The sequence below is a fragment of the Sapajus apella genome, unplaced genomic scaffold (genome assembly GCF_009761245.1).
Source record: "Sapajus apella isolate SASKATOON/1434 unplaced genomic scaffold, GSC_monkey_1.0 scaffold2, whole genome shotgun sequence".
Lineage (NCBI taxonomy): Eukaryota > Metazoa > Chordata > Mammalia > Primates > Cebidae > Sapajus > Sapajus apella.
In genome coordinates this window covers 85503576-85530137 of record NW_022436942.1, presented here as the reverse complement: position 1 = coordinate 85530137, position 26562 = coordinate 85503576, and the positions used below count along the sequence as shown (strand labels likewise).

Sequence of the window (26562 nt, the reverse complement as noted above, 5' to 3'; positions counted from 1 at the left end):
TTTTTCCTTCTTTCTTTCTTTTTTTTTTAGGAAAAAAAAAAAAAAAGCTTCCAGGCACCCCAGTGTTTGCCGAATTGATTCCAAATGCTTATTTAGGGGAGGTAACCGAAATAATTCTAGAGTTTTAAACAAACACAGGCAGCATTATAAACATCATTCATGCTGCAGATGATAAATATCAGTTTCTCAAATTCATTTTTTTTTTTTTGGCGGAGACAGAGTCTCCCTTAAAAAATAAAAAATAAAATAAAAACAAATACAAAAGCAGCCTGGGTGTGGTGGCTGTGGCCTGTAATCCCAGCACTTTGAGAGGCTAAGGTGAATGGATCACCTGAGGTCAGGGGTTTGAGGCCAGCCTGGCCAAGATGGCAAAACCTCATCTCTTCAAAAACATTAAAATTTGCTGGGCATGGTGGTGTGCCTGTAATCCCAGCTACTCGAGATGGGAGGATCACTTGAACAGGGGAGGTGGAGGTTCAAGTGACCATTGACACTTGATCACTTGTAATGCCTGAGACGGTGCTATTGCAATTTTGCCTGGATGACAGAACCAGTCTCCATCTCAAAAATATTTTCTAATTAAAATATTTTAATAAAAATATATTAAATATATATTTTAATAAAAATATTTTAATTAAAACATATTTAATAATATATTTAATAAAAATATATATGCCCAAAAGGACTGATCCCAGAATGCAGGTTGACTTCAGCTAAGTAGAAAAGAAAAAGGGAAAAAGCCTCTTAAGATATTACGTTCAGCTGACCTGAACTACTTGGGAAAACCTTTGCTGATGTATAATTTCTGAAGGTGAAAGGAAAAAATAGACCCAACTAAAGGAATTCAGGAAAGAAACGGGGGTGGTTGTCATCAGAGTAACAAAGTGGTGGAATTCCGGGTGCTTCAATGGCTTGGATGTGACATGACAAATTTTTAAAGGCTCCGTCAATACCATTAATATTTGTGACCTATCTTACAGAAAAACGGCGGTCGCGCGGCGCATCCATCAGCGACTCCTGTCCTGGAATTGTTCTGCTTTTTTGGGTGGAAAGCCCTGAATCACAAAACTGAGAACAATTATGTGAGCGATTTTATGCTGCTGTTTTACACTTGCTTTAAGGTGGTAAAATAATCACGATTCTACATTCCGAGGCAGTAACTTTCTTTAAAAAGTCACCTTTACTGTTGACAGGTGAGCTAGACTACTGAATCACAGTGTGGAGTTACAAATAGGCGTGTGTTTATGAGCAGGGGAAGAGCTCCAGGTGCTCCCTGATTGCACTGCAGTCTCCTTTCATTCTGAGATTCTGCTAAGAAATGACAAACCTGAGCCCTTGCCCACGAGGTATTTCTCTCCTGTATCGTTCAATAAAGGAACAATCTCTTCTCCACAGCAGGAGCAATGTGGAAACGTTCCTGGTGAAGTGAGGTCAAGACCCCTTGGTTTAAATCCTGGCTCACGCGTTACTTAAGTCTTATGATCTCAGACCTGATCCTTGGCTTTCTGGGGACTTGGCCTTTTTTGCTGCAGAGTGGGTAATAGAATTCCTAGAACAACCTCATTGGGTTACTTTGAGGGTTAAGTGAGGAAATGACATGCGTACAGTAGGATGCAAAGCATGTTATAAATGACAGCAGCTCTTGTAAAATTAGGATTTCAGTGTGTTTTAAAAGGAGATGCTCAAGTGTAGTGGTGAAGTTGAAGTGATTTAGTTACAAGGGTGGCATGGTCCCTGACAGTGAGAAGACTCATGGCTGTCACAGCCTCTCCCATGACTCCCACCCCTTATCTCAGGGGACTCCAGCTGCACATCAGCACTGCCTGAGAGAAACAGCGAGGGCATGTTTCTAAACACTCTTTTTTATTGCATAGCTAATTGCAGAGCCCAGCAAGCCTTTCACGAAATGACTTGACTTTGACAAGGAGTAGGGATGGAGTTTTTTTTGTTTGTTTGTTTGTTTTGTTTTGTTTTTAATTTATTTTATTGCATTTTAGGTTTCGGGGTACATGTGAAGAACATGCAAGATTGTTGCATAGGTACACACGTGGCAGTGTGATTTGCTGCCTTCCTCCCCGTCATCTATATCTGGCATTTCTCCCCATGCTATCTCTCCCCAACTCCCCACCCCCCACCGTCCCTCCCCTATTTCCCCCCAACAGACCCCAGTGTGTGATGCTCCCCTCCCTGTGTCCATGTGTTCTCATTGTTCAACACCCGCCTATGAGTGAGAACATGCGGTGTTTGATCTTCTGCTCTTCTGTCAGTTCACTGAGAATGATGTTTTCCAGGTTCATCCATGTCCCTACAAAGGACACAAACTCATCGTTTTTGATGGCTGCATAATATTCCATGGTGTATATGTGCCACATTTTCCCAGAGTCCTGTTCTGTTGCCAGGCGCCAGGCTGGAGTGCAGTGGCGCGATCTGGACTCACTGCAAACTCCGCCTCCTGGGTTCAAGCAGTTCTCCTGCCTCAGCCTCCCCAGTAGCTGGGACTACAGGCGGGCGCCACCACGCCCAGCTAATTATTTTTGTATTTTTAGTAGAGATGGTGATTTCACCATGTTGGCCAGGATGGTCTTGATCTCTTGACCTCGTGATCTGCCCGCCTCGGCCTCCCAAAGTGCTGGGTGAGCCACGGCGCCCGGGCGGGATGGAGTTTTTGATTGGCATGAGCCTCTCCTCCGAGGAAGGGCCTCGTGGGCGACGGTCCCGGCGCGCCCGCTAGATGGCGCCGCAGACCGGGTTGTGGCCGCGCCGGCCGCGCGCCCTCCCCTCCCCCGGAGGCTCCGGAGCACCTGCCCGCCCTCTCCCTGTGAACTAACTTTCCAGGGATCCCCGCTTCCCCGCGAGTGTGAGCAAAGGAGGGCTCCCGCCTGCAGCCCGAGCCAGCGCTCAGCGCAGCCCCTGACCCCTGGCACCTGACAGCCTGCTTCAGCCAAAATTAAGACGCTTTATTATTTTTATGTAAAATGATGCATGCTCATTATAAAATTATTAAACGTAGGAAGAAAAAAAATTCTAAGCACAGCGCCCTCCAATATGACCATTAGACGGATGGACAAGTAGATGATGCAGGGACAGGATAACAATGAAATCCTACGCTCTAAGTTGTACTCTATTTGTGAAAGCGTTCGTTTGTGTTTATGATTATAAAAAGACAAAGAATCAAAGTAGAGTTGATGTGTTTTATTATAAATACAGTATTCCATTGTATATGGGGTGTGTGTGTGTGTGTGTGTGTGTGATCACATTTTCTTTACCACTAATCCATCCACGGGCACCTTAGTCATTACCATTTCTTGTAAATAATTCTGCAACAAACATGTGAGTACTGAGATCTCTTTGAGGTCGTGATTCTATTTCCTTTGGATATATAACTAGAAGTGGGAATTGTAGATCATATGGTAGTTCTATTTTTAATTTTTAGAGAAACATTCATACTGCTTCTCATAATGGCTGTATCAACTTACCTTATTCAGCCTTAAAAAAGAAAAAGAAAGAAATCTGCTATTTGAGACAAGATGGATGAACCTGGAGGACATTATATTGGGTGAAATAAGCCAAAGAAAGAAAGACAAACACTGAACATATCACCTCTATGTGAAATCTAAAAAGTCAAACTTTTATATAAACAGTGGAAGAATGGTTACCAGGGGTGGTGGGATGGGGGAAAGGGGAGTTAGTGGTCAAAGGGTGCAGACTTGCAGTGACAAAATGAGTAAGTTCTGAAGACCTAACGAGCAACATGATGCCTGTGGTTAACAACCTGCTTTTTACTGGGAATTTACTAAGAGAGTGGAGCTTACGTATTCCCACCACACAAAAAAGAAAAGTAACTGTTAACATATGAGTTCATGGATATGTCAATGAGCTTGTCTTAATCATTTCACAAGGTAAATGTTTATGAAAACATCACATTGTACACTTTGAACATATACAACTTTTATATGTGAATTATACCTCAATAATGTTGAGAAATACCAAAAAAAAAACCCACAAAAATATTAACTGACAATAATACATGTTTAATTCCTCCCCCACTCCCAGACAAAGTCTTGCTCTGCTGCTCAGGCTGGAGTGCAATGGTGAGATCTCAGCTCACTGCAACCCCTGCCTCCTGAGTTCAAGCGATTCTCCTTCCTCAGCATCCCAAGTAGCTGGGATTACAGGCATGCAATACCATGCCCAGATAATTTTTTTTTTGGATTTTTAGTGGAGATGAGGTTTCACCACGTTGGCCAGGCTGATTTCGAACTCCTGACCTCGTTATCCACTCACCTTGGCCCCCAAAGTGCTGGGATTACAGGCATAAGCCACCACGCTGGCCATTAATTTTTAAAACACCTGGATAATGCTGAAAAAGAAAAGCTTCAGAGAAAAATAGATAAAAGTGTGGAGCAATTGAATTATTGTTACGATCACAGTGGCTGCTGGCACCTCCACCCCATAACCGCCCACTTCTGTTCCTTTCATGACGCAATTTTAGCCCATAGGATTGACTTCCTGTTTTGAAAGTGGAAGAAATGGTACTCTGAGACTTTTGCTGTTAGATATTCATTAGTTTTGTCATTTTTTTCTCATGGCCAAGTTTGTAACATTGGTAACCTCTTATAGGTCCTAATTCTTACCTTCTGTTATTGTTTCTCTGCTGGGGATCTATGCTAGGCTTATCTTTCTTGCTCCATTGGTCACTAACAAGCCATCTAATTCTTTCCATCCCCAGAGATGATTGGCATCTTTTATCTGCTGATAGCGCTATTTGGTTGTGAGCTCCCAACTTTTTGCTCATTTATTCTCATTTCAATATGATCTAGAGGACGGATGAGATTAATCCAGTGATTAGTCCACAGTATTCCTCACGTTCTTTTAAACTGTGAAATGAATGCTGCTGAGATTGAAGGTGTTGTTCGTCAGTCATTCCTAACACACACCTTGACCGAGGGCCTGCGTGCTGGCACCGGGCTGAAAACTGGCATTGGATGGAGGCCCAGTTCATGGCATCAGGGATGTCAGCAAGGTTTTCTGCCAAGGAACAGAGTTCTATGTTTTCTTTTTGTAAAATTTTTTTTCATGAAGGAGGTAGAATTCTATTCCATGATGAAATACCAAGCTTGAACACCATGATTAAATACCAGGCATAAACTCTGAGATCCTGGGGTGAAGTAATCCTGCCTTTATGCATTTAGACTGTTGGAAAAGCTGGTGGATTCTTTCCTGAGACAGACAAGAAGCAAGAGCATTTAGAAAAGACCAAGGGAAGGGTCACTGTGGACCTTGGGGGAGATGTTTCCCATTTTCCCCAGAACCACCTTCAACTCTGGAAAACGTCCCCTTTGGCAGGTGATGGTTCTAAGATCTTACTCTCTCTGCAGGGAAGGAGAGTTTCAGCTGTGTCAAGTACTTTATGGAGGAGAGTCCAGTCCTCTTTTATACCATGTTTTTATACTAAATGTGGCTTTGAAGGTGACACTAAAAACAGGTGCCACGTGGTGGACACCTCCTGGGCACCAGGCAGGAGATAGGCTGTGTAGAGGATGTCCACTAATCTCACATGCATTTGCTTTTCTATTAATATTTTCAAAAACACCTTATCGTAATCTACACACCATAAAATTCACTTCTCTACATGGTACAATTAAATGATTTTTAGTAAGGGTACACTGTTATGCACCCATCACCACCATCCAATTCTAGAAAATTTCCAATCATCGCCGGAAGCTCATGCATGCCTGTTTGCCGCCTTGCTTATTTTGCCCCTGGTAACCATGAATCTAATTTCTGTCTCTACAGACTTGTCTTTTCTGGGTTTTTTATATAAATGGAATTTTGCAATATGTGGTATTTTGTGTCGTTTCTTTCACCTAATGTAATATTTTTGAGGTTCATCCATGTTGTAGCATGCATAAGAGCTTTATGCAGTTTCTTGCTGTATAGTATGCTAATGTGTGTAAATATCATATATGTTTATCGACTCATCAGTCGATGGGCATTTTTTCCTACTGTGTGACTCTTCTAATTAATAATTCTATAAATACTAGTGCAGAAGAATTTGTGTTGACATCTTTCATTTTCTCTTGGATAGACAACTAAATGTAGAATTTCTTCGTGAGACTAAATTGTGTCTAAATTTGTACCTATTTATTTTTATCTTTTTATTTTGAAATAATTTAGACTGTATTTTAGTTATAAAATGAGGGTAGAGGGGTCCCATGTATCCTTTAACCAGTTTGTCCCAATGATAAGATCTTGTATAACTACAGCACAATTTTCAAGATTAGAAAATTGATATTGATACATTATAGATTTTTTATAATGTCATGAATTTTTCAATGCACTGTGTTGTGGTTTTGTTTTGTTGGGTTTTGTTTGGTTCGTGTAAATTTCTATGATTTTTTTCTTCGTGCATAGAGTTATATAACCATCGCCACAATCAGATATAGAAAAAGGGTGCAGCTATTTATAACCCTAATGCCTGACAACACCTCATCGGTCCTCCACATTATAATTTGTCATTTTTAGGATGTTCTAACAACAAAGTAATATAGTAAGTATATTTTTAATCTTTCTCCATTCAGCATAATGATCATTGAGATCTATCTATGTTATTGTGTTTATCAATACTATTCCATTTACAGATATCACACAATTCATCATTTGCCCACTGAAGGGCATTTGAATTGTTTAGCGTTTTTAGTTCTGCAAATAAAGTTGCTATGAACAATTGTGTACACAATTTTGTGGACATATCTTTTTTGTTTATATGGGCTAAATTAATAGGGGTACACATACTGGGCCATGTGATGGGTTTAACTGTATAAGAAAGTGTCAGATGTTTTGCCAACCAGTTGTACCATTTTGCATTTACACCAGCAACACCTGAGAGATTCAGTTGCTTCATATCGTCATCAGCACTGGCCAATGTGCAACATGCGATTCTAATAGGGAGGTACGGGCATGTCACTGCGGTTTTAACTTACATTTTCCTTTAGTTGGTGATGTTGAACATTTTTTCATTTGCTTTTTTGCTATGTGAATGTATTCTTTGGTGAAATGTTCAAGTCTTTTGCCCATGTTTTAATCAGGCTGTTAGATTGCTTATTATTGAGTTTTGTGAGTTGTTTCTATATTTTATTTATTTATTTATTTATTTATTTTTTTAGACGGAGTTTCACTCATGTTACCCAGGCTGGAGTGCAATGGCGCGATCTCAGCTCACCGCAACCTCCGCCTCCTGGGTTCAGGCAAGTAGCTGCCTGAGTAGCTGGGATTACAGGCACGCGCCACCATGCCCAGCTAATTTTTTTTTTGTATTTTTAGTAGAGACGGGGTTTCACCGTGTTGACCAGGATGGTCTCGATCTCTTGACCTCGTGATCCACCCACCTCGGCCTCCCAAAGTGCTGGGATTACAGGCTTGAGCCACCGCGCCCGGCCGTTTATATATTTTAAATGTGAAAGCTTAGTTGGATATGCAATTTACAAATATGTTATTTCAGCCTATAGCTTGTATTTTCATTTTCTTTATAGTTTCTTTTGCAGAGCAAAAGGTTTTAGTTTTCACAATGTCTAATTTACTGAATTTTTCTTTTATGGGTTATGTATTTGGTGTTATGCCAAAGAAATAAAACCCTTTATTATAACCCCAGGCCACAATAAATTTTGTCTTGAAAGCTTTATAGTTCTTCATATTATTTCTAGATATACGATCCCTTTTGCGGTAGATTTTGTGTAAGGTTTAAGAATTAAGTTGTTTATTGAGGTTTTTATTTTATTCTATTTATATGTTTTTGCATGTGGATATCTGTTCAACACCATTTATTGAAAAGACTATCTTTTCTCCATCGAATTGCTTTTGCATCTGTGTAAAAGAATTAGTTTGCTATAGTTATGTGATTATATTTCTGGGGCCTCTATGCTGCTCCATTGACCTATGTGTTGGCCCCTCTGCCAATCATAATGTCTTAACAATTATTGTTCTCATCTGGTGTAATTTTGCCACACAGTTAACCATTTAGCACCATCTGTAGACACCTTTAACTGTCATGATTTGATAGTGGGTATTGCTACTGGCATCTAGTGGGTAAAGGTCTGCACAATCGCTGGAGTTATCTGATTCCACAGCGTCTAGGTTGGGAAATCCTCTGTAGCTATATACAAAGTTGTAACATCAGACAACATGGTTTTTCTGACTGTACTTTTACAAATTGTTTTCACTATTATATTTCCACAGTCTTTATACATTTTCAAATAAGTTCATATGTCTATAAAAATTTTCTGCTAAGATTTGGAAAGGAACAGCATTAATCTTACTGATAAATTTGGGGAGAATTTTCATTTTCTGATGTTGATTAAAATTAATGAATGCCGTATACTCCATTTTGTTTTATCAGCATTTTGTAGTTTTTAGCATACAGACAGTGTCTGTGTTTTGTTAGATTTATATGTAAGTATTTCATTTTTGTTGCTGCTCTAAATGGTATGTTTTTAAATTCAGTTTCCAATTCCTCATTCAGATAGAAATACGCTGCTTTTTCACATTGCCCTTGTATTCTACAACCTTCCACAACTAATTCCTCTTATGTTTCTAGCAATTTTTATATAGATTGCATGAAATCTCCTGTGAAGATACTTTTATTATCTGTAAACAGAAGCATTTTATTTCTTCCTTTCCAATCTGCATGCCTGTTTACTTATTTGTCTTGTCTTATTGCACTGGCTAGGACTTCATCACTATGTTGAATAGTAGTGGTAAGAACAAACTCACCTTTTTCTTTTTGTTTTAAAGAGAAAACATTCAATCTGTATGTTGTTAACTATTAGTACTTTTAGATGCTTTTTTTATTGGAGTAAAGGAATTGCATTCTATTCCTAGTTTGCCTCAAATTTTTGTCATTAGTGGCTGTTTAATTTTATCAAATGCCTTTTCTGCATCAATGAATGGGATTTCGTGTGTGTGTCTGTGTGTGTGTTCTTCACACTGTTAATGTGATAGATCACTTAATTGCTTTGTATTTCTGGAATTAACTGTTATTTATACATCTTGTTCTTGGCTTTGGCTCTGAGAAAGGATATCATAATTGGGACAGAGGAAGGGAGGGGAGGGAGAGAGAGTGAGAAAAGGGAGGGGAAAGGGAGGGAGAGGGAAAGAAAGTGAGGTAAAGAGGGAGGGGAAGATGGGAGATAGTCTGATTGATTGATGCCATTTCTGGCTGTTTCCATGTGGCAAAAGCGAGGGGATCAGAGGTGGAAGGTCAGTCAGCTTCTTCCTGAATGGGAACATCAGGTCCTGTTCTTGTCTTGGCCAGTCTGAGCAGAGAGGTCTAGGAGGTGACACATCAGAGACCATAGATGGCAAAGCTCCTCTAAAGCACAGGGTTAGGAGCACTGGGTTCTAGAGCCAGGCCAACCTGGCTTCAACTTTCTGCTCTGCCACTAATTGTCTGTGGGACCTGGGGCAAGTCCCTGGATGTCCCTGAGCCTCAGTGTCCCCACCTGCAACACAGGCATGGCAGCACTTCCCAGAGGCCGCTTGACTTCAGAGTCCACACACTCATCCATCACCTGAAACTCTGCGGATCTTCACACTGTGCCCACTCCCAGCCAGGCCTGCTTCCCCTACGTGCACACTTGGCTCCTGTTGATGTCAGCATCACCATCCCCATCTCAAGTCTCAATCAGCTGGGCTTCTGAAAGGTCAGAAGACTCTGCATAGCTTTGGGGGAGAATAAGCTGAAGGCAGCCGTTCTCTCACCCTGAGGCAGAGGGTAAGTAGTAGGTGCAAGGAAATGTAGGGGAAGTGATCTTAAATAGACTTGTTTACTATGTCATCCAGAAACCAGCCTTTGGTCATCTGCACAGGTGACTGCTTCCTGAAACAAGGGGACAGCATGTTAATTACATGCAGATTATCTTGGCTCCAGGCTTTTGGCTCTAGCTCCAGCTGTTTTGGGCTGCTCTCTTCTTCGGCCACTAGTGCCGAGAAGCCCCCTAGCTGCTCTTACACTGCATACCTGTATTCTCCTTTCATCCATTGCTCCACCAGGGTCTGCAGGATGGACCCAGCACTGAAAGCCCACAGAGTGTGTCTGATTTAGATGGAAACATTGCTCATCATCTAATTAAGGTTAACCTCCAAGAGAAACTAAGGCATAAGGTGACCTTTCCCAGGTCCTTTATCCTGCTCTTACTCTGGTTCAGAGAATTTGTTTGTTGTACCCAGCCAGGCAGTGCCTAAACAGGCCTTAAACTCCACGTCTTCTAAGTCCCAGTTCTTTCCTCTGGAATGTTTGTCAATCAGTGATGAGGAGTATAGCACTGTTACTGATTTCAGTGATACTGCTGTTGGCTGTCACATCTCAGACAAGACACATAGACCTTCCTCAGCATCACACCAGCAAGATCATCTCAAGTGATCAGCTGATAGATAGTCACTTGGCTAGGGGCCATTTGTGTTTTCACCAGAAATTCATTCTTGTTCCATTACTAATCGATAAAAATTTCTGCTCCCAGTCCGTGGACTGAATACTTAGTGATTCTGATGTGAGTTGTAGTTCAAAGGGCATCTTTGTAATTCTAAGGACAAGCCTCTCACTCAGTGAAACTCCTGTTAATTAACACTGCCCGTGGCATTCGTTTCTGGGAACCTAATTGGTAAAGGGTTTACTAAGCTTTTGGTAATTCCAGAGTTCAGGAGGTTCTTCAAAGTCCCATTCTTTGTATTGACCGAATTTTCCATAAGTCTTCCCTAATCAGCAAATGGCACCACTGTCATCCCACTGCTTGGAATAAAAATAGAGGAGTCACCCAGGATGCTTCTCTATTTTCAAGCATCATATTTAGTCCATCGGCAAGTCCTAGTGGCTGCAACCTTCAAAATATACCTGAAGTTCAACCCCCTACTCTGCCTCCACTGTCACAGCAGAGCCTGGCCACCACCATTGCCTGCCAGAGGCCCGTCGTGATCTGCCTGGTCTTCCTGTCCAGTTAATAGCACCTATCTTTCTTCTTCCCCTCATGGCATGTAGCACTGTTCAAAAGCTTATTAGGTTTATTTGTGTCTGACTTTTCTCTCTCTTCAAGGGAATGCCAGCTCCCTGAGAGCAGCTCATGCTTATCTCCATACTTTTAAATATGCGCCACCTGGAAGAGAACCTGATGTCTCATGTATGTTCAACAAATGTATGTTAAAGAAGGAGCTGAGAGAGAGATGGGAATGACAGTTTCAGCCACCTTAGCTTTTTGGATGCCATCTTCTGAGGAGCATCCCTTCAGCCTGCCCTCCTTTTCCCTCATTCCACTCCTTTTCTTTTTTTTTCTTCATTTTCTTAAATGTGTATCTCTTTCTTTATTTTTTCTCCTTCCCCTGTCCCTCTTCCTTATGTCCACTGCTCTCCCATTTTCCCTATCATGGCTGCATTTTGGGTTGGTTGGTGGGTGGTAGAGGACTAAGGTCAGCTTGCCCCTGGAAAGACACACATGGGACTTGGTGGCAGTGTGTGTGTGTGTGTGGGGGGGGGGGGTTGGAGGAAAATGTTCATCCCATAAGCATCCCACTAAACACATAATCAAACACACAGTGGGTGCCCAATTAACAGCTGTTGAATGAATGAAAATCCCGAATGGGCTCACTAGACCTGTGGGACGTGGGAAGAACATTCAAGGCAGGAAAGAACATAGCCAAATGCTCTGCAGCAGGACAGAGAGAGCAGGGATGTATAGTGTGGCCAGATAATGGGTAGGAGGGAGAGGTTGTTCAGAGGGGCCAGATGCAGCTGGGATCGCAGATGGGTCAGACCAGGCAGGGCCCTGAAGGCCACCAGGACTGGAGTCTGCATCCCGAGCTCAGTAAGAAGCCATGTGACATTGAAGCTGGGTAGTGCCATAATCAGATGAGAGTTTTGAAAGGATCAAGTGATGTGGCTGCAGTGAGGGGAACAGTCTTCAGGCTTCAGGCGGGAACAAGGAGGCTACAGGGAAGCTCTTGCAGCAGGAGGTGGTGCTGGCTTGGATGCTGGTGTGGCACTGGTGTGGAGAGGCTGGTTTTAATTAAGTGTTTCTCAACAGAGAGGACTTAGTAGTCTCGATCTGGGGCTAAGGAAAAGAAAGAGAAAGTAGGGGGCACACACGGGTTTTTGTCTTGAACACTTGAGTGGGTAATCCAGAATGGCAATTGGCATTATGCCCATTTTACAGTTGTGAAAATTAAGACCTACACAATGGATAGATTGGCTCATGATCACACTGCCAGGCCCCTACGTTCTAGTCAAGTGCTTTTGGGAATGACACTTAGCATGCATTTTTGATGTGTTCGGAATAAAGCAACTAACCTTCTTGTTCAGTTTTATAAAATTACATTTTGTTGTGTTAAAACACACAGATGAAATTTTCCATTTTAATGATTGTTAAGTGCACAGTTCAGTGGTGTTCAACACAAACATATTATACAACCATCACCACCATCCATTCCTGTAACTCCTCTCATCTTGTAAAACTGAAATTCTACACCTATTAAAAATTAGTTCCATGTATCTATATAGTTAGGTGATAGAGTTATACAAATGGTTTTGCTTTGAAAACAAAATACAGACATTACACAAACAGGCTCTATTGAGACTCATGCTTTCTTTCCTGAAATAATGAGTTTCTAATTCTGGTTTAAAGAACCAAAATTAGAGGAATGAAAAAGGCTTTCTTGGTCACCTCACGGAGTTTCAAAATGTCAGTTTTCCAGGCGAGGTACATCCCAGGTGGGAGAACATTAGAGATACCCCAGGTGGGAAAACATTAGAGGCATCCCAGGTGGGAGAACATTTCCAGGGTTCCAGGCCCACTGGCTGCTGGTGGTGTCTCTGGAGCACAGCGGAGAGTGTGTTGTTTGTGGCCACAGCCCCTGCCAAGGTCCCCTGACAGGGACCTCAGCGTAGAAGAAAACCAAGAACACGTCTGTGTACAAAGCTCCTGAAACATTTTTTTTTAAAAAGAACACTGCAGAATAATTAGTCCCCGAGCATCCATATCCCAATGTCTGGAACCTATGATTATGTTACCCTACATGCCAAAAAGGACTTTTCAGATGTGATGAAATTAAGGACCTTTAGATGAAGGAGACCATCTTGGATTATCTAATCACAAAGGCCTTTGGATAAAAGAGGGAGGCAGAGAGTCAGAGAAGGAGGTGTCGTGACAGAAGCAGAGACCAGAGTGACACAGCCTGAGGAAGACGAAGCTGGGCATGGCTGGCTTTGAAGGCAGATTCTTCCCTGGACCTCCAGGAGGAATGCAGTGCTGTGGACAGTTGATTTTAATCCAGTGAAACCTGTTTCAGTCTTCTAACCTCCAGACTCTCAGATAATAAATGTATGTTGCTATGAGCCACTATGTCTATCATAATTTATTACAGTACCAAGGAAAACTCACGGAGCTGGCATTCCCATGAAGAGAGAGAGAATTCAGCACACAAATAAATGTAATAAGCTTTTGAACAGTGCTAAATGCTATGAAGGGAAGAAGTAAGATAGGTGCTATTAACTGGACAGGAAGATCAGGCAGGAGATCAGGACGGGCATCTGACAGGAGGTGGTGGTGGCCAGGCTCTGCTACAACAGTGGAGGCAGAGTAAGGGGGTAGAACTCCGGATATATTTTGAAGGTCACAGCCACTAGAACTTGCTGATGGGACTAAATATGATGCAATAAATACATGGTGCTGGGACTCAAGTACACAGTTATTAAGACCATATTATTATTATTTTTTTAATATGATGCTTGAAAATAGAGAAACATCCTGGGTGACTCCTCTATTTTTATTCCAAGTCAATGAATCTGATTCTTGAACAGAAGTGATAACATGTCACTCGTGCTGCAGGGCATTTAATCACCAGTGGCACCCCCCCATAGTTTATTTTTTCTTTCTACCTTGATGACTGGCAATATTTTAGTTTCACTTCCCTGGGTTTTCTGTAGTAACAGAATGGTTGGGAATATTGAATTAATCAGTGATTGGTGCATAGGTCAAGAAAACCAATGAACAAGAAAAACATCTTGTGTGTGAAGCAGTTGAGGTTTGCTGTGATGTTTGTTACCAAGTAGGACTGAGAGATACACTATCTCATAGGGTTAGGTAGACTCAATGGATTAACACAAATAGTGAGCTTTAACAGCACCCACCACGTGACAATGACTTAACTGTAACTATTATACCACCTAAATGGGGCTTAGTCCTAATTTTTTTGGTGAGCCTGGCTTTTTCCGTTAGATGGAGCCCAGGGAGAATAAAAACTATTTGCTCTGAGAAATTGTTGCTCAGAAAAGTCTCCATTCCCAGACTAGGACGTAGGTCCTGATCTGCAGTCTATGACCTGTTGACTGTGCCTGTACCAACCATAGTCAGTGGAAGTAGCTCTCAACAAAGGGCTGGGAGGCCCAGATCGTGTCACCTGAAGAGGTACCCCTTAAACTATCTGAGGTTTAGAGTCTTGAGCCAAGGTGTGCCGGGATTCAAGTAGGTGAGACCTGAGGCCCAGGTGTGCCCACACTAGTGCTTCTCAACTATGTTGCATCTGGTTGATGCAACAGATTCAGGCTCTCAAACTGATGGACAGCTCCTCTGCTTTCATTAGTTTTCTATGTTGTAGATATTGGTAATGTTTGGTTTGATTCAAAAGTGAAACCTTTGTGTTCAATGGTTGGTAGAAGCGTGGTGTGATGGGAAGAGCATGTTTAGAGCCTGAGAAACACAGATTCAAGTCCTGGCTGTGCTGCTTTTCAGCTATGCCTGCTCAGCTAAGACTTGTAATCACCCTGAGTTCCAAGTTATTCTTCGCTAAAACCCAGTAAGTAAATTTATTTAGCAATCTATTTGAGACACCAAGTGTGATGCTGTTTTACGTAGATTGCCCATAGAAGTCTTTCATGGAAGCATAAGATGCTATTTCAGCAAGACCCAAAGGAAGTGCAAGAATGAATAAAACTATTACTTTGGAAAGATTCATTCCAGGAATGGGAAACCACAATCAGCAAGACCTTGAAACGGATGCCTGCTTGGTGTCTTAAAGAAACAGCAAAGAGGTCTGTGTGACCAGGGCAGCATGGAGAGCACACAGAGCAGTGGTAGAGGAGGTGGTGTGTATAAAGTGATCCACACTTTATGCTTACCACCTCCTTTGTGAAGATCAATCATGGACAACAAAATTGGGATGGTTATATGCAGGCATCTCAGTGTCACAAGAATTCAGTAACAAGGTAGGTGTTGAATACTTAGCAAGGCCCTTGTCTTTCAGAGAAGAATAGAATTAGATGAAGGGCATTGAGTGAGGGGGACTCAGGTTTGAATTGATTGCTGTTATTGGTCAAATGGCTGCATGACTCAGCAACTATAAACATGGGCTTGACTTACAGGAGAGAGGCCCTACCAAATGCTGAACGACTTCAAACTTCAGGGTTGCGAGGGCGCCGTAATCACAAGGGGAGGGGGTCCAATGTTGGCATAAATAAGGTGACCCAGAGGCTGCTGTACTGTGGCAGGGACCATACATGTGGCTTGCTGCCCAAGGTAAGTTAATGATGGTGTAAGTGAAGTGACTGAAAGACCATTGCACTTTACGCTTTACACTGCATGAGGAACGTGCACATGCACTTGCTGTCTGTGAGTTAGGTAAGAGAAGCCTTATGAAAATTATTTGTAGTTTGCAGCTAGAATAAATACTTTCATATCCACGGAAATGCTTGTAGCCATGAGAATCCATGAATCATTTAGAATACATCCTCCGAACATGGAAGATGGCCATAAAACGTGAGCTTGCTTTTCCTTTCCCATTCAGAACACACAGAATAATATTTGTTTTACTGGCCGGCTAATTATGAATTCTTCTGGTCATAGCATGCTCATTTTCCTCTGGGAAACTACCTGTTCCTGGCTCTTGTACCATGAGGTTCAGCTGGTGATGGTTCTAGACAACTGGCATATACCATCTCCCTGGCCACAGTGATTGGTTCACATCACCTGGACTTTGATGGTCTAGATGCTTATCAGTCCCAAGGCTACCGTCAGAACAACTGAGCTTCCAGCCACCATCTTGCTACGAAGGGAGATCCTGCCTGAGAGGAAAACCTTCACAAAGGAGGCACAGGCGAAAGATGAAGAGAACAAATTTCCAGGGGATCTCTGAGTCCTTGGATTCATCCATGCTTAAAGCCATCTCTGGCATGTTCATTACAAGAGCTTATGAATTAGTATATTTTTTATTAGGACAATAAATGGACTTTTTTCTCTGTGGTCAAAAGAATCCTGACTTGTAATGGTTTCTGGACATTAGAAACAAGATGCTTTTTTTTAAAAAAAGACTTTTATTTAGATGTAATTTGCCTAGAATGAATTTCACCTTTCTTAGGAATACAGTTCAATCAGCTTTACAAATGTTTACAGTTTTGTATCTACTAATTCACTGAAGATATACAATATTCCCATCACAGCCCCCAAATCTCCCTATGATCTTTTGATGGAAATCCCTGTTCCCTATCTCCAGACACAGGCAAATCTGATTTGCTTTCTGACATTATAGTTTTGCCTTTTCCTAACAGTTCATGTATTAGAAATAGATGGAATCTTTATGTTTGCACTCTTTTGCATCTGACTTCTTTCACTAATGTTTTTGACTTCCATCCACATTGTTTTATCAGTAAATCCATTCTTTTTAAGTGACAGGTAGTATTCCATTGTGCAAATATGATTTAATTTATCCATTCATCATCTGTTGAAGGACAATTGGTTCGCTTCTAATTTTGGCAATTATGAATAAATTATGAAGGTTGATGTAAACATTGTCATACAGAATATTTTGTGAACATGCATTCTTTATGGATACGCCTCTTTTTGAAAAAAAGAAAATAACCTGTATAATTGTCTTCCAAATATACCACAATTTTGTATTGCCACCATCAGTGCCCAAGCACTCCAGTTGTTGCCACCATTTCCATCACCTGGCTTGGTCATCTTGAGTATGTAGTGGTAGATAATTTTGATATTAACTTGCAATTCTCTGATGACTAATAATGTTGAATATATTTTTATATACTTATCAGGCATTCATATATCAGCTTTTGGGAAGTGTCTATTCAAATATTTCACTCTTTCTTCATAATTGGGTATTTGTCTTTTTTATTATTGATTTATGTGAGTTCCTTTATATTCTGCATACAAATTTTTGTGTAGATTTAGCCAAGATTTCCTTCCTATCAGTGTCTTGTCTTTAAATTTTCTTAATAGTGTCTTCCAAAAATTTAATTTTAATAAAATTCTAATTAAAATTTTAGTATCATTGTATTTTGTTTGAGATTTGGGCTTTTTGTGTCATACCTAATGAATTTCATAATAAATGTCACAGAACTTTCTTCTCTGTTTTCTTTCAAAAGACAAATTGTTTTCTCTCTTAAATTAAGATCTAATGTCAATTTTGAGTTAATTTCTATTTTTCATGAGGTAAGGGTCAAAGATCATTGAATTTCCACAAGCATATTCAGTTTCGTGTAGAAGAATGTTTTTTGAGGGGATAAGACTATGCTTTTAGTCATTAATTACCATTCCACATTGTCAAAAAATGTCAATTGAACATATATGCACAAATCTGTTTCTGAATTCTCTATTTTGTTCTATTGGAACATGCTGTTATGCTATTCTCTATTTTTTGCTAAAATGGGCTGTTAATTGTTATCTTGTTTTTTTTTTCTATGTAATGTGTCTTAATACTTACTTTTTTTTTTTTGGCTGAATTCAGTATTTTCTCTTTTACTTTGGTGCTCTGAAGTTTGACTATGATGTGGTTTGCTTGTGTTTAAACTACTTGGAGTTCATTGCACTTCTTAGACATAGAACATTTTTCTCCAAATTTAGTGAGTTTTGACTGTTATTTCTCTATTTCATTTTCCTTTCCTTGTCTCTTTCTCTCTTCTGGTTTTTATTTTGCCTGGGATGAATTACATGGATGTTGGGGCATTTGGTATTGTCTCAGAGATCCAAGAAGTCTTGCTAATTTATCTTTAATATTTTTCTCTTGATTTTTCAGATTTAATTTTTTTTTCTTAAGGTATATTCAACTTTATTGAGGCATACTTTTGACATTTCAATGTGTTGGTGAGTCAACATAGTAAATTTTTAATTTTCATTATTTTGCTTTTCCAACTCTAAAATTTATATTTTTATAGTAGCCATTTCTCTGTTGCAATTACTTTCTCACATAGATACAATATTTTCATTTATTTCTTTGAATACTTTTTTCTTTAATTATTCGTATATATTTATAACAGCTTCTGTAAATCCATGTCTGCTAACTTCAGCATCTGGGATCAGGCAGGACCCTTGACTATTCACTTCTACTTTCCAAATTATGGCCCACACTTTTCTGTCTTTTAAAATATCTCCTACTTTTTGATTGAAAAAAAAAAAAAGAACTTTGTTGACAACACAATGTAGCAACAGTAGAATATGTTTGGTTTGCCTGTGGATTGTTAATTTTTAAATTTACTTTTGTTTTAGTTGACAGTTAACTTGCCTAGACTCAAACTATGAAATCTGCCTCAATTTTTTGCTACTTTTTTCCCTGGATTGTTAATGGTCTTTCCTACATCTTTGTATTTTATCATTTAAGCAAGGCCTGGGGCAGAATTTATCTTATGATTTGATGCCCTCCCCCATTTCTGTGATTTCCTGTTTTTCTTTTGTTCTCCCTGGATTTCAGTTTCTCTGTACGTCCCAATTCCTGTTCTCTGGATGGCATCATTAATTGAGACATAAAGCACTGATGACTGGTTACAATTATTACCACTGAAGATCCCATTTAAACTTCCCATTAGGCAACAATAATAATTAGTCCCAAGGAATTTTCAAAAACAAAGTATTTAATACCAACTACATATGTAAATGTCACATCATCAAACAGAGTTTTGGCACCTGTTGTTACATATTGCTTATCGCTGTAGAGATAAAGTATGCTTGTTGTGATAACAAAAAACTATATTGGAACAGCTGCCAAGCATGTTTAAGTTTAATCTCTGTTATTAATTAAGACTAATGTTTCTCAGTGACTCTGCATCCCTGAAGGCTCAGAAAACCACCCTTCCTTTCACAATCTCTTATGTGAGTTGAGGGTCTTTTCATGAATGTACTCATTCATTTTATCGCTGGAAGGAAGTAATTGCATTTGTTCCTGTTTTATTATGAAGATAAAGTAGAAAAACATACAAGTAGTCCTCATTCCAAAAGTGAGATTCAGCTCTCCCTGTCCATAAGAATTAAGCACAAAGACATTTAAATATTTTAGATATAGTTGATTATCATTTGATCTAAAGACCCATGGGAAACACAACTATGTTATCTTCTATGTTTTCATTGGCTCCCTCGAAAATTGAGGTCCTGATAAAATGAATAATCATAATTATTCAGAACATCTTTTCAAATAGTACGGATTCATTGATAACAGATTTAGTACAGGCAGAATAACAAAGATAAAATTAACACCATACATAGTGTTGTAAGTTATGGCAGGAAATTTTGAACACAGATCTTGAACTTTCTGGGAAAAGTAATGTGCCAATTCTGTTTGTTGTCTGTCAGCTCCAACTCCATCCTTCTCTCCCTCCTTTGTGGTCTTGGAGCCCGACCCTGTAAACATTTCTCATTTGTCAATATTGACCTTTTCCAATGGGGGTGCTAGAGAGACAGTGAAAGGGACAGCTGAGGAAGGGCTCTTCTTCCTGATTACAGTGTCTTCTTTCTGTTCCTGTGGCATAGCTCCCAGCAGCCTGCAGAGGGCCAATGGTGTTCATTGTTCAGTGAGTTTCATTGGCTCACCGGTGGGTAGTTCTGCTTATTAACTGGGTACCAGCTCTGGCCCAAGACATACAGCACACTTTCCAATCACATAACAGGGTACAGCCACACTAGCTCAATGAATTTCAGCTTGGGAGAAAGTACTCTTCATGTTTTTCACTTCTTGGGTACTTTTCTTTGCCCTAGAGGTGGTAGCACCTCCTTCCATTTATTATCCCTGTACAAAGTCTTCAAAAATTCATGGAAAATGTATATTTATGGAAAAGTTATGCATGGATTTCAAAACAATTTTTGCATCAAAATAAACTTATACTGACTTTTTGTAGCATATCTGAGTAGGATTTATTTTAAAGCAGCAGCAAGAAGAGGAAGACATCAGTTTAAGAAAAAGTCCCTGTGAGTGCAACATGAATCCTGCTAAAATGGAAGCAAAAACAAACATCAAATTTATGGTGAAACTTAGGTGAAGAATAGAGATAACTGACACTAAAAAATGTTTATGGGAACAAGCCTAAGAGAAATCAGCAGTTTACACACGGTTAAATCATTTTAACGATAAACAAAACAATGTTGAAAATGAAGCCCACATCAATTTGCAGGAAAGAATTTCTTTTTGTTTGTGCCCTAATTGAAAAGGACAGCCAACAAACCTATGAAAAAAACTCATCATCACTGGTCATTAGAGAAATGCAAATCAAAACCACACTGAGATACCATCTCATGCCAGTTAGAATGGCGATCATTAAAAAAGAAGTCTGGAGACAACAGATACTGGAGAGGATGTGGAGAAATAGGAATGCTTTTACAATGTTGGTGGGAGTGTTAATTAGTTCAACCACTGTGGAAGACAGTGTGGCGATTCCTCAGGGATCTAGAACTAGAAATCCCATTTGACCCAGCAATTCCTTACTGGGTATACACCCAATGGATTATAAATCATTCTATTATAAAGACACATGCACACATATGTTTATTGTGGCACTTCACAATAGCAAAAACCTGGAACCAAACCAAATGCCCATCAGTGATAGGCTAGATAAAGAAAACGTGGCACATATTCACCACAGAATACTATGCCACCATGAAAAAGGATGAGTTCATGTCCTTTGCAGGGACATGGATAAAGCTGGAAACCATCATTCTCAGCAAACTGACACAAGAATAGAAAACCAAACACCACATGCTCTGACTCATAAGTGGGTATTGAATAATGAGAACACATGGACACAGGGAGGGGAACATCACAAAGCAGGGCCTGTTGGGAGGTGGGGGGATAGGAGAGGGATAGCAGGTGGTGGGAGGGTGGCGGAGGGATAGCATTAGGAGAAATACCTAATGTAGATGACAGGATGATGACAGATGCAGCAAACCACCATGGCACTTGAACACCTATGTAACAAACCTGTACTTAAAAGAAAGAAAGATATTTTCTGCAAAAAAAGAAAAAAGAAAGAAAAGGACTGACGATGAACAACACAAACAATAGCCAACACTGTAGACATCTCAAGTGGTTCACCTTACATAAATCAGGCTCATGATAAAAGTTGAGCAAACTTTCCAACCAGTGGATATAGAAACCGTTGCACCCAGATCAACCACAGAGAAGAGCAAAACTTTCGTTCCTTGGAAATTTTAAAAAGTGGGACCAAGGTCCTGAAGCACTGCACTGAAGAATTGTAACAGGAGATGAAACATGGCTTTACTGGCACTATCCTGAAGACAAAGCACAATCAAAGCAATGGCCGCCAAGAGGTGGAAGAGGTCCAGTCACAGCAAAGTGGACTGGTCAAGAGCAAAGGCCATGGCAGTAGTTTTTTGGAATGCTGAAGGTATTCTGCTTATTGACTTTCAGGAAGGCCAAAGAATGACAGCTGCTTATTATGAGAGTGTTTTGAGAAAGGTTGCCAAAGCTTTGGCAGAAAAACACCCAGGTAAGCTTCAGTAGAGTCCTTCTCCACCATCACAAAACACCCAGGTAAGCTTCAGTAGAGTCCTTCTCCACCATCACAGAACACCCAGGTAAGCTTCAGTAGAGTCCTTCTCCACCATCACAAAACACCCAGGTAAGCTTCAGTAGAGTCCTTCTCCCCCATCACAATACACCCAGGTAAGCTTCAGTACAGTCCTTCTCCACCATCACAATACAAAGCTCCTGGTCATTGCTCTCCTCAAACAAGGGCAATTTTGCAGCTGAGCATGGTGGCTAACATCTGGAATCCCAACACTTGGGCTTAAGCCCAAGAATTGGAGAGAATTGCTTAAGCCCGGGAGTTTGAGACTGGCCTGAGCATCATTGCGAGATCCCATCTCTATAATGCAATAATAATAATAATATACCTTAGCTGGAAATGGTGACAAGCATCTATAGTCCTAGCTAATAGAGAGGCTAAGAAGAAAGGATTGCTTGGGCCCAGGAGTTTGAGGCTGCAATGAGCTATGATTGTGCCCCTGTACTCCAAACTGGGTGACAGAGGGAGAACTTGCTTCAATAAAAGAGAAAAATAATAATCAAAATTTTAAAAAATAAGGAAAATGGCAATTTTGCAAGTGTTTCCACAGGAAACCATTAGGTATCTACCTTACAATCCTGATTTGGTTTATTCTGACTTCTTCTTAAGAAATAAATTTATATTTAAAGGGCACCTATTTACCTGCTTTTCTTCAGTTCATAATGTGAAAAGACTGCATTGACATGGTAACATTTCCAGGATCCTCAGTTCTATAGCGATGGACCAAATACCTGCCATCACCACTCACAAAAGTGTCTTCAATTTGATGGAGTTTATGCTAAGAAATACTGTTTATATTTACTTTTATCTTTTAATTTTGTTTTCCACAAACTTTCTGAAGTCCCCTTATATCCTAAAGAGTTTTCATCCCTCTTAATGGATATTTTTTATATTAAAAGCTTAATGTTCAAATTAGTGGTGTAATTTCTGTGTCCTGAGTGGAACCTGATTATTATGAACACATATGAACACATTCCCCAGATATATGCATTTTCCCGCTATGAATTCTTATTTACCTGTTGTATTTAAACATATTTCCCAAGGCTGTTTGTAAGTTATATTTTTAATGAATCAAAGAATGATCCTTTTAAAGCTGGACTTAAGTAATACAAATACTTGAAAAATATTCGATGATTTAGACTGATGGTTTTCATACTTTAGTGGGATTCGGAAACACCTGGGAACTTCATTTAAAATGTGGACTCCCAGGCTTCCCTACCAGACTGATTTGGCGAAGGGAGGTGAACAGAAGCCAGCATTTAATAAAGTATTTCAAGTGATTCTGACAGAAGTTGACACTGGACCTCACGCTGATGTTACTGTGAAGTACAGCAACAACTTATGTCGGAATCACTTGAAATACTCACTAGAAGTCATTCAGGTTCTTGGCGGTTTGAAGAAACAATTTCACAAAATGCACAAACAAAGCAATAAAAGAATGAAGCAATGAAAGCAGAGATTTACCCTGTGGAGTGGGAGCAGGCTCAAGCAAGTGGCTCATGAGCTCTGGTTACAGAATTTTCTGGGGTTTAAATACCCTCTGGAGGTTTCCCATTGGTTACTTGGTTACACCCTATGTAAATGAAGAATTTGCCTGGGACAAGTCTGATTGGTCACAGTAGATGACCAATCAGAGACTGAAGTGAAGTTACAAAGCTACACCCCCATGCAAATGAAGACTAGGCCTGTGACAGCATGACTGGTTGCGGGAGAAGACCAATCAAAGGTATTTTCCATTTTTCAACTGCAGAACAGAAATGGGGGTCGGGTTGCAAAGGGAGTGGCCTCTGATCCTTCTGTTACTTGGGCATAGAAAGGTGGGGTTTCCTTCTGATTCAGTTCTAGGGAGTCAGCATAAATTGGCCTTAGGTTCCCTGCCTCCAAATCTTATTCTCCTGCTTCCCTGAGATATAATTAAAAGCTGGATTCATCATTAAATGACCTTTCTGTATAAATGTTTGTTTTTCCACATAATCCTTATAGTCACTCTGTTAGTGTCTTAGCCTCATTTCACTGCTCTGTTACTCAGAACAGTATCTCCTAGGCAGATGGAGGGTTGAGACAGAAACCTATCGCAGGATTTTTAATTCCAGATCCCATTTCAACACTGCTTTGCTACCGTATACCTTCCACCTCTCTCTTCCATACGAATGACACAAATGAACTCTGTCAGGGAAATAATTCTAGTTTTGCTTTTCCCTGATTGTGAAAGTAACTAATGTTTATGTTAAACCTGGAAAATTACAAAGAATAAAAATTTTAAATATCTGTTTTCTCACTGCCTTGAGATAATCACAATTAACTTTTGACAAAGTTATTTCTAGTTTCTTCTCTGCATCTATCTTTTTCTCAACAAGATGAAAGCATGTTTACTATGGTTACCATTCTTAACATGTTGCTTTTTTAAAGTATGCAGCTGTATTGGTTTATTACTGTGTAATAAAACATCCTTAAATTCAGGGGTTTAAAACAGCAGTCATTTTTTTTCTAGTGAATCTTTCCTACAGATGATCCAGGTGAGTTCACCCTGGGAGCTCAGCTGGGGTGGCTCCTGCCACATGTCTCACGTCCTTCTCCTGAGACAGCAGTTCAGCCTCTGTGTCTCTCTGAGGGTGATGACAGAAGCACATAAGGGCCAACAGAAATACATGAGACTCCTTCGGCCCAGGCTCCAGACAGGTGTGCTGTCTTCTCTACCTACCTGTCACAGGCCAAAGCAAGTCACTTTGGAAATGTTAAGTTTCCAAGCAAATCAACAGGGTTGAGCCAAAAGTCAGAGGGGTGGAAAGTACATCCAGCCCTGCGGAGGCCACGGCTCATCGGTGTATGCCGAGGTGGAAGAACTGAGGCCATTTCAGTTTGCTATAACAATATATTGCAAACTTTTCTCTCATGTTACTAATACATTTCTAAATAAGATTTCAATGGCATAAGATATCTCACTACTCAACTGAGACATGCATCATTTGGCTAATACTTGCATTGTCGGGTATTTAGACTATTTCCTTTTTTATAACATTAACAAAGTTTCAGTGAATATCATTTTACATATTTTTGTTCATGTCCCCAGTTATTTCCTTAAGGTGATTATTAAAATGAATTACCGGATCACTTTGTATAAGCAATGTTAAGACAGTTGCTAAATATTGACAAAGTTTTCTGGAGCAAGACTGCTTTAATTGTCTTTGAAATAGGCAGTATGGGAAATGTTTCTTTCACTATACCCTTCCTGACACAGGATATTACTTTATAAAAAGTAAGTTTTTACCAGCTCAATAAGTAAACCATGGCATGCCATTTTAATGTTCGTTAGTTTTGCTTCTGAAGATCTGAGTGTGCTTAGCCATATGTATAAAAATCACCTGGATCTTCAGTATCCTGTCTGCAGAGCTAACAATATTGTTCACACATTTGTCCATTCATTCAACACCTATCAATGGGCTACCTCAACTATCCTAGGAACTGGGGATATAGAAAAGAAAAAAAAATGAGCCGAAATCTCTGGCTCTTATAGAAAAACAGTAGACCCAATCTATAAATAAAATATGTAGACGGTTAGAAAAGTTGCTAAGGAGTAAAATAAAGCAGAGAAGCATGAAATAATATTTTGATGTGTGAAGATTCGTTTTTCTGGAAAGTTGCCCTGAGAAGGTCAACGAGAAACCTAAAAAAATGGATAAATAAGCTCTGCCACCACCTGGAGAACGAGCTCTCCAGCAGAGGCCATGGCATGTGCCAAGATCCTGAGGCAGAAATGTGTCTGGCATGTTACAGGAACAGCAGGAAGACCAGTGAGACCAAGAGGAGAGTAGGGAGAGATGGCCTGAGGGTAGGGGGAGATGGGGAGACTATGCTGAACACAGGAAACCGCATTATAGGCTCCATCCACTTCTGTAAAGGCTTTGACTGTGTGTGTGACATGGTGTGAGAAGAAGAGTCTGATTGACATTTTAACAGGATCACTGTGCTGTCAGGCAAAGGCCCACGGGCATCAAGGGGAAAGGCTAGGGCTGCTTGGGCGTGCACAGCAGTAATTGAGGCCAAGATGACAAGGGCTTGAGTCAGGGAGGAAGCTCTGGAGGTAGCGCTGGTGAGAAGTGTTCAAATTCTAAATACATGAAGGTGGAGATGAGGTTTGCTGATGGATATCATCTTAGGTGTAAGAGAATGAGGAATCAAGATTTTTTTTTTTTCTTTCAGCAACAAAAAGCATGGAGCTGCAATGAATGGAGACCACAAATCTTACGGGAGAATTGATTCAGGCAGGGTTGGAGGGACAGTCATCTATGGCCCAGGTCAAAAAACTAAAGCCCAAGGCCAAATCTGGTCCACCATGTTTCTGTGAATAAAGTGTTATGGGACTGATATGGTTTGGCTCTGCCTTCCCATTGAAATCTCATCTCAAATTGCAATCCCCATGTGTCAAGGAAGGGACCTGTAATCCCCACATGTTGAAGGAGGGAGGTGATTGGTTCATGGGGGTGGTTCCCACATGCTGTTCTCGTGATAGTGAGTGAGTTCTCATGAGATCTGATGGTTTTGTAAGTGTTTGACAGTTCCTCCTTCACTCTCTCCTCTCCTGCTGCCTTGTGAAGCAGGTGTCTTTGCCCTCCGCCAAATTGTAAGCTTCCTGAGGCCTCCACAGCCATGTGGAACTGTGAGTCAATTAAACCTCTTTCCTTTGTAATGACCCTGTCACAGATAATATTCTTTACAGCAGTGCGAAA

General features: G+C 40.3%; 1 long non-coding RNA gene across 1 annotated transcript in view; it reads left to right on the top strand.

Moving 5' to 3' along the window:
• Positions 1-26256, top strand: part of LOC116557229 — a 34003-nt gene extending 7747 nt beyond the window's left edge. Inside the window, exons 2-3 of the long non-coding RNA XR_004271428.1 lie at positions 24327-24351; positions 26036-26256. This is a non-coding gene — a long non-coding RNA (uncharacterized LOC116557229). The remainder of the gene's footprint in view (positions 1-24326; positions 24352-26035) is intronic.
• Positions 26257-26562: the final 306 nt, after the last annotated feature.